This window comes from Camelus bactrianus, chromosome 24, assembly GCF_048773025.1.
Source record: "Camelus bactrianus isolate YW-2024 breed Bactrian camel chromosome 24, ASM4877302v1, whole genome shotgun sequence".
Lineage (NCBI taxonomy): Eukaryota > Metazoa > Chordata > Mammalia > Artiodactyla > Camelidae > Camelus > Camelus bactrianus.
In genome coordinates, this window is record NC_133562.1 from 23,853,921 (window position 1) to 23,869,428 (window position 15,508).

Here is a 15,508-nt window from a genome sequence, read left to right on the forward strand (position 1 = left end):
AGAAAACAGCATTACAGCTGTAATTGGCAGCCTTTTCCACAACACACAGAAAGTGTGCTTTGGTCTCCAGGAATGGAGAGGTGGGGAGGGTGAGTCCTTTCAAAAAGCTGAATGTTTATGAGGAGTGAGGACTTCCATTTGAGAAACGTTATAAACATATTAATGTTCAGGGGAAACATTTCAAAACCTCAGGGGCGTGGAAGGGGGCAGAACAGGGGTTGCTGACAATGAGGTACGTGCAGAAAAAGATTCCACTACAAATTCTAAATAAATAAGTTGCCACTTTGCCATCCACAGAGCCTTTATCAGCAACAAAAAGTCCAGGTTAAGGATTTGCTTTCCAAACTGATAGCCTACAGTTGACCCAAAATCAAGCAGACAAGTGGGGGCTGGGGGAGACTGGGGCCCAATGGCAGAATCCTGAAAATCTGACCCTCTTTGAAATGCTCACAGAGCCTCTGGGCTGCGGCCTGTAAGGACAGAACAGCAGTTTAGATTCCAGACCTTAAACTGAAAATGAAGTTTACAAATTAGCTCTGAATAAATGTTATCCTTCCCATGAAGAGCTGCAGCCCCAAGTGAAGCCAAATTCAAAAAAGACACAATTCAGCTCCTCTGTACACAGAACCAAATGAAGCTGCCCTAAAACTGGCATATTTCTCTCACTCTATCAAAATAGCATGGTGATGTCATGCTTTTCATCGTCCCCCAAAACCAAACACCTATTCTTCCTGAAAACAGCTTGATATCTTCTAAGGGGAAAAAAGGAGAACTGAAAATATAAAGAAAAAAAAATTTAAGTTTAAACCAGCAAATAGTAAAAGTCAATCTTTTCTTTCCTGTTTACTCATCTCCCTGACTGTGTGTGCACGTGTGTTACAAAATCCCTCTGAAAATTGTACAAGAAGGAAAAACCGTCTCCAAAATAATTTATGTAGTCTTATTCTGAAGCTTTCTCATTTTTGTAAATTTCCCCTTTATTCTTCTCCAGTGAATGTACTGGAGTCGGGATTAACCAGGTTCTTGTCTTAGAGCCCTTTGAAAAATGCAAGTGCATTTGGCGGGAAGAGGAACAAAGAAACCCACTGAGTATCAGGGACCTGGGCCAATGGCTGTCCGTACTGTTTGGGTCCATGGTGTCAGGACACCTGTAAGGCACTGGACTTGCTGGGGACCTGTTAACTCATTTAAGTAAGGCCCAGTCATCTGCTTCATTCAAGAGGAACTCAGGTGACCCGGGGATGCAGTCAGCATTGGGGACGCTGATCAGATGGTGTGAAGACCAGTTCCACAGAGCAAGCTCGCATGTCCCTCCCCCCACACCTAGAAGCTGCACCTCGTCCCAGCTCTGAGACACAGCAGAGGCCAGATATTCTGACAGGTTCACTGTTTCAGACCCCACCCCCACTTAAAATAGCTTAGCATCCTCTCCCACTTCCTTTGTTTCTCATAAATTGCTATAGATTGTCTTTGATCTCAGAGGAGAGATCCCTATAAAAAGGAAGCAAATAACTGAGATGGAGAAAAACTTTACCCAAGAATCCAGTCCGATGGGTTAGAAGGACCCCTGCCAGAGATGAAAGATTTAGGTCAATGACCCTTGACTAGAGACAAGCAGAGGGAAAGGAAGGGGGAATCACTTTGAAATGACACCCGCAGCCCAACTTACCCTCTGGTTACAAAGACTGTTACTTGCCTGATGGTCAAGTTAGAGAAAACCCAAGTCAAAAAAGGTGATTTCTAATAATAAAAGATCTTAACTTTGTCAAGTCCTTCTACTTCTCCATTTTTATAACTAATTCCATAAACAACTATACACTCACACAAGATCTGTTAACTATGCAAATTTGAAGGCTACTTCCATTTCCCAGCTTAAGAGAAACATAGGAAAATTTTCATGGGATTATGAAAATGACTTCTAAATACCAGTATGTTTTTGTTTTTTAATTTTCACTTTATCAAGTCAAATATCCGCCTGACATTTAAAAAGCTTTAAGTCTCTGGGCTACAATGGACCACGAGAGAGAGGCACATTTTCCAGTTTCTGTCTCTGGTCTGACCAACACCATCAGAGCCAATCTTAAAGACACTGCCGCTGAGGAAGTTTCACGGCCTCCCCTCGCACACCACGTCTGTCTTCCTATGCTCACTGTTAGTGGACATGCAGACTGGATACTTAATCACATATTTAGACTTCTGTGAAATTAGCTTCTGTTTTTTTCTCCTTCAAGTGAAGCAGCTCTACTTCTTCAAAGCCCTCCCAGACATCTCGGGCTCCAGCCTCTTATCCCCACCCTGGTTCCCTCCAACACCCTCCAGGTTCTGCCAGGCTCCTCCAGAAGGGCTCTGAAGGGACCAGGTTTGGAGGAACAAGGGCAAACGGTGTCATGCAGACTACAAATGCCTTGACAAATCCAAGGTGGACAAATCCAAGGAAGGAAGGTTCCCTTGCTGCAAGCCCACCAGGGACACCTCAATGGAGGGGGCAGGTCCCGATCTGGGCTTCAAAAGGGAGGTCAGGATGGGGCAGAGGAGACACTGGCTTTGCATGAGAAGTGTTCCAGCTTTGCCACACAACAACCCTAGCACAGAACTAATGTAGGGTGGAGCGGGAGTGTCACAGGGAGGAGTGAAACAATTAGAAGAATTTTCACTGGAGAGATGGGTCTGTCCTAGAGATAAAGCTGGAAGGAAAGGATGACCAAAAACCCAGTGAAGCCTGAATGCTAAGCTGAGGGCCCTGAAAATTGTCAGAAAGGCAATTGAGAGGCCACTCTTGGATTTTAAAGCGGAGAGTGACACTGAAGACGTGTGAGCTAACAGCCATGTGTCTGAAGACGCTGATGGTGCACAGGGGTCAGTGAACACAGCAACCTGGGTTTGAGGCGAAGGGGCCTGCCACTGAGGTTTATTGATAAGCATGTTGCCCAAGACTGAGTTGAAAGTCTCACTGTCAAGCCAGTTGAAGTCTGTCCACTGCCTTTAACCTAGCAGGCCAACCTAGGTCTCCAGGAAGAGAGGAAGTTCACCTGACTGGGTCTTGTTTGTAAAGCCAGGTGAGTTGCAATCCGCAGTATTCTATCTCGACTCTTAGAATATGTATGCATGAGGATCTGATGATCATTTCCCTCCTCTCGCTGCCAGGACCCGACAGAACTCCCTAAAAATATCAGAATAATGGAATGCTAGGACTCAACACAACGTTAGGAAGTGGGTATTTCCTGTTACACACCAGCATGTCATTTTGCCCTGAGCGTCACCACATGCCCAGAACTGTGCTGGATTACAGTGGAAGCACTGCCCTACCAAAAACACCAGCTTAAAAACAAAAACCTCAACTACTTTATTTCACAGATGGACAAACTGGATGTAGAGACATTACATGACACGTCCACCATTGTACAGATATGATGGAGCCAGGTAAAATATGCAGGCAGATGGACATATACAAGGAGATTTCATTTTTATACATATAAAAGGGAAAGGTTGTATATTTATAACTTCCCTATATATTTGTGTGCATATGTAAATATGTGTATATATGCAAGTGCATATAAATATATATGTGCATATTTGCAAAAGGCTCTCTGGCAGCTGAGACTATCAAAGAGTTAATAAGTATGCAACCTAATTTGGCATCCAGACAATGCAGATAAGGAAGCTTCCCTTTGATTCAGTTACTTACAGAAAAAAAAATTAATGATCTTTATCACTGGGCTCCCTGAGCAGACACAGCCTGGGAGCTGAAAGGAGCAGACTTTTAAGGAGCACTCTCATTTATTAACACACCATGCTGTCCCCCAAGTACAAGGAGCTACATACAAAGCATTCCACTCTCAAAATACACTTCCCCATCCCAGGATGTTTTCACTTAAAACAGGCAAGAATTGGTTGCATTCAGCACCAAGGGACAGCCTTGCTGAGCTGGGCCTTGTGGTTTTTTTCCAAGGTATAGCCTCCAAGCCTCTCCACTCACAGGATTCCTGTGGATTTGGCTTTATCTGGGGGCAAGGGACCAGGCCCTGACAATCTAACTCCCTTCCCCAGAAAAATGAGAAGATTTGAAAAGCCATTTAGAAATAACTCAATCAACCAATTTTCCTCACCAGTGGGCCTTAGTGAAATTGCCTTAATTTCCCCCCGGGTCGGGGGGTGGTGTGTGGCTTATGGGGCTTCGGTGGCATCTGCATGGCAGGATGCTCTCACAGAGGGCCTGCAGCTGACAGCTCAGGCACTGGCCCTGGAGGTCTTAGCGAAATGGTTAGTTATGTTTTAGCCACGAGTCAGACCGAACCTAGAGGTGAGAAGACAATCAACAAAGCCACAAAGCTGAGACTCCTGAAATGGGAAACAGCTGTCTCCAAAGGAAACTTTGGCTTCCCCTCTGTACCACAGGCGGCTGAGGATTAGGACAAGCGAGACAGAGACCCACAGAGATGGAAAGACAGACTAAGTGCTGATCAGGCTACCTGGGAGGAGTGCAAAGGTGGACTGAGAAAGAGTAAAGGAAGAAACAAAGAAGGAAGAAGGCAATTCTGGAGGAAAAAATGCTATCAAGTTTAGTTACAAAGGAACCTCTCTTGCCGTGCAAAAGAACGATCTGGAATTTGGTGACAGTGATCTCTTAAAGATAATAATTCTAGCCATACTCTAAAGAAATTCAGTCAGGTATGAAAAAGGGTCTTTGGCAGAACGAGGCCAGCTGGAGGAGCGTTCAGCTGAGATGCATGTGGTTTGGATGATTTGCAGCTGAAGTGAAAACTTAGGCTTTCAGGGTGTACTTACGAGAGGTGTTGTTTTGTTTGTTTTTTTTTAACCATCCCAAAATGAAGCTTAAAAGAGTAGAAAAGCAATCAAAAAAAAAAAAAAAAAGAGAGAGAGAGGAGGGTTTAGGGAGTAAATTGGGAGAAAGAATACGATGGAAAACAGAAGTGAGATACAAAATTTTCCCCAGGGAAGCCCTGGTTTTCACTTTTAGTATTTAATAAATCTTTCTATATCAAAAGAGCTCTGAGTACAAAAAGTTTACAGAACCAGAAAGAGCTCAAGAGATGGAGAAAGTCATCTCCAGCGTAGTCCTAGTCTTTGAAGACAGGTTACTTCATGGGCACACAGGATAAGGCCCCAGTTTAACCTCCAATCCTAGAGGCAAACTAGGAGCCTGAGCTGGTGACACCCTCAAAAAGTGGCAAACGTTTCAGAATTAGATGTGTTCATACACAGCCTTGACTGTTGCCCGTGATCTCCCAGGATGAGGGGGAACAGAACGCATCTGTCCTTTTGTGACAGAGGGTCACAGAAACAAGGAGCCAGGGGTGAGGAAGGAATGGAGGAAAATTATATGTTTGAAGGCAGAAGATGGAGAGACAGCAAAGATGAACATTAAAGAAAGAGGGGAGAAGAATACAGATCTAGAATTTCTAAATTACCCTTGGCTCAAAGGTCTGGTTTACCGCTGAAGCAGTATAATTATAAAGCTGGCTTAAAACAGACCTAGGATCTAGTTACTAATTTCTTACTAGCAATAGCATCAAAACCCTTTCTGCTGGTAGCTGGTCTCTTGACAAAAACCGTGCCTCTCATACATGATGTGACCTATAGGGAGAACTGGTTTTAATCACGTGGATCTATAAAATGGTATGCAATTGTGGTCTCCCTTCTCAGATGTCAATCCGAGCAGAGAAGAAAGTGAGGGTTGCAACTGTCCAAGTAACTTGGGGTTGGGGGGTACATTTGACATAAATGCTCCCTTGTCTTGCAGATGCAGTATACAGACTAAGTTTGTCAGAAAATTTGGTGGGAACCGTCTGTTGGATTTGAGAAAAATGACCAGAAACATTCCTGTTGTGCTCATGTTTTTGGACCAGATTCTGCTTGGCCTCAAAAAGGAAATTCTGGCCTGGTTACGCCTTAAATGGGTGCTCAAATCCCCTGAAAATTTATTGCAGAAATGCTTTCATTCCTACCCCATTTTAGTTAGTAAGAACAGTAGGCATCATAGGCACAAAGGGCTTGACTCCCGTTTACCTTGGCAATTATATAGCCAGTGTTCAAAAGAAGACTTGTTTACTTCAAAGGTACAAAATTCCCATTTGTAAAAAATCTTTCTAGAATTATACATGGTAGGCATTCTTCTCCCTTTAACTATTGCTTGTGTTTCCTAGGAAAAAGTCAAATTACAAATGTAGATTTAAAAAAAGGTAGCCTTTCAGAATCAGGATCCCAAGTTCTTTCCCAATATAACTAACTCATCAGTCAATGATTCCTCAGGATTAACAATCACTCCTTTTTAAATGCAAATCTCTGGTAGGAGGATTAAGTCATTGAGCCCCAGGAACTGGATGGAAGGGGGCTGGGGACAGTATGGGGGAGCCAGTGGAAAAGTGGTCTGTAGACAGCACAAGGGGTTTGGGGAGACCAGGAGAAGAGGCATGCAGGAAAGACAGACTTTCATTCCACTTTTCCTAGGCCTTAAGTGATGCTGAGTTTTCTGCCAGAAATTGCAAATCAGCTTGTCTCACCTTTTTATTAGTGAGACAACTGTAGTAGTATTTCAGATTCCTGGAACAGAGATCAGAAAACAAACACAAAACCTCAGTGAGTGGTGGAGGCATTCCCATGAAATACTATATAAATCAATATTATCCATTTGCTTTTTTTCAACAGATATATACCCACCATGTACCAGGAAATATCCTAGTTGTCAATGAGAAAAAATGATTTTTACGCCATGCCAATCATACTATAATGTACACTAGTATAAGCGAAGTGTATAAAAGAGATCATGGAGAGATCACAATTCATAATTATGAGTTGAGCTGGGCCATCAAGGTTTTGCTCAACTGATAAGCTGACTGTGGCAGAAAGTGTTGGCAGATCTGAAAATCCACGATCTGCTAGACTACATGTCCCAGCCTCCCTTGCATTTAAGGGTGGCCATGTGACTGAGTTCAAGCCAACTGAATGGGAGTGGAGGGCATGTGTACCATTTTCAATCCTGGCCATAAGCATCTCTTTCATGGACTCCCCAGTGTTCTTTTCTTCTTTTGTCAGGTAGGATGGAGATGATCCCCAGGGCTGTCTTGGAAGCTGTGTATCAAGGATGGCAGAGCCTCAGCCCTTCTAGGTTCTGAAGGACTGACAGATGGAAGGCTGCTTCCCCAACATGTTCAACCCTACAGTGCCATAGCAAAATTAAACTTCTGTTACATCTGATCCAACACACATTTGCCTGTCTGTCGTGGCAGTTGGGCTCGCTCACCGCTGAAGGGCTGACAATCCAGCATGTGAGAAGCTGCACAGGGGCTAAAGGATCGGCATGTGCCAGGAAGCTCAGGAGATAAGCTCAGTACATAAGGCTGGAAAGGTAGCAGAGCACAATGACACACATGCTCAGTGCTGGCTTCTTCCCACAGGCCCGTGGTTCTCAACCAGGGGTGATCTGGCACAGCACTCCCGTCTCCCAGGGAACATTTGTCAATGTCTGGAGCCATTTTTGGTTGTTACACCAAAGCGGGCGAGGAGTACCACTGACATCTGTAGGTAGAGGCCAAGGATGCTGCTAAACACCCTACAGGGCACAGGACATCCCCCTACATTAAAGAATTATCTGGGCCAAATGTAAACAGTACTGTGATTGAGAAATCCAGCTACAGTAAATGGGGCACAAGCAACAATTCTTAAGAGGAGAGAATGGCAATCATGTTTGTGTTTTGAAGAGAGAATTCTGATAACAATCTAGAAGATGAGAAAAACCAGAGATGAGAAAAGCAATTTCATCCTTTGTTTGTCAAGTACTTAATATGTGTCAGGCACCAGGGATACAAAGATGAGTAACAGCCCAGCCAGTCCAATCATGATGACTCTTATGGGACCTGGGGAAACTTGACCCCTGGCCTCAGGGCTCTGCCTCCGGATGCATTAGAATCCGTGGCCTTTGGTTACCAGTTCAGAGCTGACAAAAGTAAAGTAAGAAAGGATGCTGGACTAGATCAGTGATTGAAGAAATGGAGAAGAGGAACCTATCTGAGAAACATTTCAGAAGTTAAATAGACCATAACTGGGTGTCCAAGTGGATGGAGAAGTTGAGAGACATGAAGGCCAACTCTGAGCAGGTGATGATGCTAATAAGCAGGACATGGGGAGAAGAACTGACTTAGAGGGCTGTGATTTGCATTCTTTTCTTTGAGGCCTGTGAAAATCGGACATGCCTAAAGGACTGATACAAGCAATTGACATAAGAAATGCTGATGTCCAATAAACAGTTTCAAAGATGTTTCACTTCACTAATAATGACAGAAATGGGTATTGAATCAAAATGCTCTTTTGTATCTTTCAGATTGGCAAAAAAATTTTAATTATTAATATCCACTGTTAGCCCTGATATGATTAAACAGGAATTCTTACTCTCTTAGGGTGGATGGGTAAATTTATAAAATCATACTAAATGGAAAATTAATTACTAATGCTCGGAAAAATGCATAGAAATATAATATATAATATTTACATATATGTATATATATTATGGGTATATATGTATATTATTGTGTGTTTGTGTGTGTGTGTGTGTGTGTGTGTGTGTGTGTGTGTATGCTCTCTAATCCAGCAATTTCACTTCTAGGAATAAATTCTAAGGAAATAATCAAATAAGTATAAAAAATGTATATACGCCCCAAATATTTAACATAGTATTGTTTATACTACATTGGAAACAAATGTACATAAATAGGGGACTGGTTAAATAAATTCCAATACTTTTTGAATTAATGAAAAACTATACAGCTACTAAGAATAACATTTACTGAAAGGAAAGATAGCCATACTATAAATAATATTAACAAGTTAACAATATTAAAGTGACTAAAAATCAGGCTGTTAAACAACTTGTAGAGCAGGATCCCTTTCATGTTAAAATATAGATAGGAAGGTAGATAGACAGACAGGTAGGTATGTAGATAGACGATAGATTACCTAATAAAGAAAAATCCACACTGGTAGATAAAAAGGCAATAATGGTTGTCTGTGGGGGATGAGGTTGTATTCAGTCTTTCACTTCTTGGTAAATGCAAGTAAGGTTTTAACATTTTATAATATAATATGTATAACATAATATAACATTAAGTTATACATTTTATGGTCTGATGGTTTTACAAACATTTTTTCTTCGATACAACAGAAACAGTACAAGCCCTTTAAATTGTACATAAGATCTCCTAGCCCCTCCAAAAAAAGATAATGGCCTATTTAATTCTCTGTGTTTAAATCATTCACTATAAAGGAAGGTTCAAAGGAAAGGTGGCCACACGTGCTGGGTGTCCCATGCTGGTCCTGGGTTGCACACACTGTCCTGCCATAGTTATTAAAACTGTCCACTTCCACTCTCAAAGTTTCCTGGTTGGGGGATAAACTATAAGATCACGCCACTCAAAGATGAAATCTACAAATGTAACACTGCTAAATTTTATCCTAATACACAGTTTGGCCAGTCTCCCAGAAGTTCTGCTTGCATCCTCCAGGCCCCTCAGCCTTTGCTGTCTAATCATTTCATGTATTATTTATAGACAGAGACCAACCTAAAATATCCTGCCCTTCGATTCCCTCTAGCCAACAGCTAAGGAATTTACCTTTGCCTTCACTGAAGACTAAATTGTCTCATTAAGGCTTCCATCTAAACCTTGTTATTTTGACTTTTTGACTTGCTTTGCACTCTCTGACATATAAAGTAGCAACAATTTCTACAATGAACAAGTGTATTTGTCCACCAGAAATTCTTTCTGTCCCTCAGCTTTCTAATGGTTATGTATTTGATAATCTGAAAAATTGCCTGGCACGGTTTAACGAGAGCATTTAAACAGACTTTCCCTACAAAGCTTATCAGGTAGTTACTTAACCTGTATGAATAGGTTAAATATTTTCCATAGTATTTATACAAATATGATACCTGGTATCATGTTCAACCTAATAAAAAGGAAGTTATTCTTTCCTTAAATCACTCCCGTTTCTTTCATTTTTTTCTTTCCCTTCTTTACAACCACCTGACTAACACAAATGCACAGGGCAGATGTGGAAATGTCGCTTTATAAATACAAGATGCAGCCAGTATACTGTTGTTGTCCTTGTTTTAGGGAAAGAAAAGATAACTATTCCTCCAGGATGTACGCTTTGGCCATGAAACTGAGGTCTAAAATCAAGTCAAAGGACTATGTCAAGTTAAAAACAACAACAACCTGGAAATGAAACAATCTATGTGCTGCATCCAGAGTGGTGATGCAGAGGCTAGTGTGATACACAGAAAGTATCCCAGCACGTTCTGGGTGCTTAACAAAGCGCTCCTTGTTTCTGTTATTTCCCAAAGGCTCCAAGCACACATACGCTGCAAATTCTCTGCCAGTGGAGAAACGCTCTGCTAATGGCTTCATTCATTCCCACAAGCTATATTTATTCATTCTTCAACCAAAGTGGCATATTGAACATGTATTCCTGGAAATTCCTGAAATCCATTCATTAGGCTTTCAGCTAGCTTCTCATGCACCTCCACATGCCAGGAGCCAACCCTAGCAAACCCAAGTCCCAGATGCTCCATGGTCAAATGCCTTCATATCCAGTGCCGGGCAAGGAAAAGGCCTTTAGGCCAAGACTGCATGATGGTGAGTGATCAGCTAGCCCTGCATGTCACCTTTTAACTCATAGTAAACCCAACCCCCTATGACACCACCCAAAATATTGCCTTCCGTTGCAGGTCCTATGCCTTCTGCCTTCTGTTTGTTTCCCTAAACTCAGAATAGAAGCAGATTAGACCAGCAGATGGCTGACACGCTCTTGTGATCTGGGACAGCCCTTGAAAGTAGGAAGGTGGGAGGGAACAGCTTCAGACCAGCAGGTCGCCCACTGGCAACCTCACCTCGATCATTCCGTGCAGCCCAAGAGACAGCATGTCATTCAGAGGGTAGACAGCGAAGACCCTGACAGCTACAGCTCAAGGACCATCGTGCCCCCAGCACAGTTTACGTTTCTCAGTAAACAGGGAAAGAAAGCCCCCTGGAAATGCATCTGAAATTGGGCAGTTTCTAACAGAACTAGAACTAAAACGTAAACCTTTTTTAAATTACATTTTCCCATTGTAAAAAGTTCTAATTTGGAAAGACTATGGTTCTAGTGCTTCAGTTTACCTATAAAACCAGAAACACCGCTAAATACAGCTAATGACAAGTGACCTCACAAAGCTGTCACAGCTGATGTCTGGAACAGCAATAGGATATAGGGGATAGTCCCCCAAAAAAGTTTAGAGACAAATGAATTATTCCATGAACAAAAAGAGGGGCCAATCTAAACATCAGTATATGAGACAAATACTACACGGTATCACTTACATATGCAATCTAAAAAATACAACAAACTAGTGAATATAACAAAAACACAGACTCAGAGATACAAAGAACAAACTAGTGGTAACCGATGGGGAGAGGAAAGGCGGAAGGGCAATACAGGGGTAGGGGACTAAGAGGTACAAACTATTAGATATAAAATAAGCTACAAGGATATATGGCACACCATGGGAATAGAGGCCAATATTTTAAAATAACTATAAATGGCATATAACCTTTAAAAACTGTTAATAACTATAGTGTACACCTATAACTTATATAATACTATACAGCAACTATGCTTCAATAAAAAAAATAATAATTTAAAAAACCAAAATATAAACATGCTATATGAATGCCTCCATGAGAAAAACACTAGGTTGGGAGTTAGGAGACCTAGGTTTCAAGTCCTGCTCTGGGGGTCATCCAACATATGACCTCAAACAACTTAATCCCTCTGGGTTTCTATTTCCACATCTATGAAACAGAAATTAGATTTGATGATCTCTGAAATCCCCTTTCTGCTTGAAATGCATATTGTCCCGTAAGGGACTGGATTTTCAATTTAAACCCCTGCAGCCCTGCAGAGAGTTCTGAAGCTACAAAGCCCCAGGATACCTTTTCCCTGTCTTCTAAGCAGCCCACAGGCTGTGTCTGATTCCCACACTGGGTGCCCAGGGGCTCGGCTGTCCTAGGGAACACCTGAAATTTAGGCAGGTGCCGCTCTGGGGCTGAGGGAGCAAAGGGTGCAAATACTAAGATGAAATGCTGTGATTTTCACTGAAAAGTACCATATCCAAGCAAAGCTAGTGTTCACACTTTCTCCTTAGCTTGGAGGTCTTTCCTGGAAAAGAAAAATCACCAGCAAAACCACAGTCCCTAATCAGTAGGCCCCAAACCCAATCTTTCAGCAGGACGAGAAAGGTTCAGGGAAAGCCAGAGCTGTACTTCCCGGCCCACAGCCCACCGTGATCCAGCCCAGCGTCAGCTCCAAAGGTTGGGAGGGGAGAGGCAGGCCGCTTGCAGCCTCCTCCTGCCTGACCCAGCTTCACATGGATGGAGAAAGAGAACCCGCTTCTGGATTCTCAGCCTGCACAAGCCACAGCTCCTCTGATTCTATCCCTTAAATCCAGTCTCCATCAGGAAGCAACCAAGAAAATGTGTTCTGTCCCAAGGCTGATTCTGGAACAGGGGAGATAGGTGACCTCCAAAGCATCCAGAACAGGGGAATGTCTTCAGCTACAACAGAGGGCACTTGCGCTAAATGTAACAGCTCTGCTTCATGAGTTTTATAATAATAAAGAAAAGCCCAGAGATCAGAGCCGCTGACTAAAGCAGCTGTGCAAAAGAAGACATCCTCTGTGGAAACATTGCTCAGTGATCTATCAGTGAGGGTACTTATGCTCAAAACTAAGTTACATAAACAAGGACCAGAGTCAATACAATGAGGCCTGCACCCCTACCAAGCACCGCTGAAGGGGAGCCGCTTGTAGCTCCAAAGTCAACGGCAAAGTTTTATCAAGTAAAATAGCAGAAAAGGGGAAAGCGAAAACATAACCTGTTGTCACAGATATTTGAAGTATTTGAAAACAAATCCGACCAGAACGAGCAACTCACCATTCAAAACGTAATTCAAGAAATTGCAAGAAATTATTTGACAAGGAAACACAAGTAAAAAGGGCAAGAGTTCTACCCTGGGAACAGCGAGAAAATCTGGAAACAACGTGTTCGTGTCCTGGGGGGAGAAAGCTAACCCTGAAGAGATGAAAGAGGCACTCACAGAGAAAGGAGGACTAGCAGATAAGGGGAGGCGAGATGGGGCCTGGGATAAAAGGGACCCACGTCAGTGAGGAGCTTCAGAAATCTAGTGACAAAAAACATGCAAAGACCACGTACACAAATTGTCTGCTGGGAGGCAGCCCGGTTCCCACAAGGAGGGCTACTGTCATCGGCACCGAGCGAAAGGATAAGAAGTGATTCCACCCTGCCCAGGGTCCCTCTGCCCTAGTCCTATCTTTTACACCTGAAACAGGAAACTCTTCTTGGAAGTAAACAGAAGAAGCGGGGTGAAAAGTGTCAGGCTTGAGCTGCCTGGCACTGAGGGCAATTAGAATAAAGTGGAGGCGGCACATACAGTGAGATATTCTGGGGAAATGCTTATTTTCAAGAGAAAAATGAGACTCTGGTCTCAAAGAAGAGGAGACTAGGCATAGCCCAGTGTGAAGCCTGAGGAGGGGCAGGAGGGATGGGAGCTGCTCTCCTACGGCTGCCACCAGCTGGAGGGAGAACCTGGCATGTGGGGTCCACAGGAAAGGGATGGGCTCTGTCTCCCAGGGTGAAGCTGTGCCCCAGGGTGAAGCTGTGCCTGGACGCAGCAGGACTTAAGCTAAGGTATCCTTCCTCTGCTTGTCACTCACACCCTAGGTGGACAAGAAGATGTCTCCTGGAGTTGGGAAGGAGGAAGAGAGAAAGGTAGCACTATGACATGCCCGTTCACTCCTGCATGTGTGATCCAGCGCAGCTATGAAGAAGTCACTGGCATCACTGCCACCACCCTGGTCCTGGCCCTCATTATTTCTCCCTGGACCATCATGATTAGAGTCTTCCACACATCCCTTCTGACCTAACTCTCCCTACACCTCAGCCCCACCAAATCTCTGCCACACTGCTTGCCACCAGAGTACGCTTTCCAGTGCACAAATCTGATAACGTCCTTTCCTGCTTAAATGTCTACAATGCCTCCCACTCTCTACAGCGGTCAGCAAGCTGACCTGTGGACCAAATCCAGCCTGCAAGTGACAAATGGGTTTAATGTGTTTAAAGAGCTATAATAATAATAATAATAATACTGGAATACTACTCAGCCATAAAAAAGAAGGAAATAATGCCATCTGCAGCAACATAGATGGGCCCAGAGATTATCTAGACTAAGTGAAGTAAGTCAAAGAAAAATATATGCTATCACTTATATATGGAATCTAAAATATGACAAGTGAACTTATTTATAAAACACAAACAGGCTCACAGACATAGAAAACAAACATGGTTACCAAAGGGGAAAGGGAGAAATAAATTAGCAGTTCGGGATTTGCAGATACAAACTACTATATATAAAATAGATAAGCAGCAAGGTCCACTGCAGAGCAAGGGTACTATATTCAAAATCTTATAATAAACCATAATGGAAAAGAATATATATATCCGAATCACTATGCTATACACTAGAAATTAACACAACACTGTAAATCAACTCTACTTCAATTAAAGAAAGAACCGTAAAAAAATAAAAAAGGAATATTTGACAGAGATGTATGTTCCCTGCCAGGTCTGAAATATTTACTATCTGGCCCTTTTCAGAAAGTTTGTCACCCCTCATAACTTTGGCAAAGAGCAAAGCAGATCTTTCATGATCCTGCCCGGCTGCTCCTCAGCCCCCTCCGCCCCGCTCTCCCAGCTCTGAGCCCCCCGGGGACGGAACCATACCGGGCCCTGGTTCTCACGGTGCTCTGTCCCGTCGTCCGTCCGGGAAGGCCAGCTCCTGGCGACGAACGCTGACTCAGGCTTCCTCGGGAACTGCACCTCCGGAAACAGGGCACTTCGGCCGCCCCTCGCAAGTCTTTCCTTTCTTTACACCCATCGGGCCATGAATTCACAGGGGTGGGTTTCCGCGGGGCTTCTGCGGGGCTTCCGCGGGGCTGGCTCCTTCCCCTCGGCTCTCACGCCGCCCGCCTCTGGCCCGGAGCAGGCTGCCGCCTCACCGGAGCCCTCTCCAGCTTCCCTCTTTCTCCGACCACTCCGCCGACCGGAGTCAGGAAGCGCTTCCGCTCCGCGCGGCGGGAACCGGGCCCTTGTTCGTTCACAGCAATGCCAGCAGCGCGCTAGGTACCGCTGCCGCCGCTTCGTGGTGCCGTTCGCGCAGCCTGCCTTTTCGAACAGTACCTATGCCCTCGAAGCCTCCAACAACCCTTTTCTTGTAACTCCGCGTGTATGGGGTCCCAAGAGCCACTCCATGTTTGCTAAAAGGCCTGGAGAACACACAGCGCGCACCGCTCCGCTTCCCCTCGGCGTAGGTCCCTTCTGGAAGCCACTGGAACAAGGCGGGGCGGGAGCGGGGGCGGGGGCGGGGCACGCCCCCGGAAGAGGGC

The 15,508-nt window shown here is 43.9% G+C and overlaps 1 long non-coding RNA gene across 1 annotated transcript in view; it reads right to left on the reverse strand.

Moving 5' to 3' along the window:
* Nucleotides 1-15,418, reverse strand: part of LOC141574931 (uncharacterized) — a 109,642-nt gene extending 94,224 nt beyond the window's left edge. The window contains exon 1 of the long non-coding RNA XR_012502064.1: nt 14,847-15,418. This is a non-coding gene — a long non-coding RNA (uncharacterized LOC141574931). The remainder of the gene's footprint in view (nt 1-14,846) is intronic.
* Between the last annotated feature and the right edge of the window lie 90 nt (nt 15,419-15,508).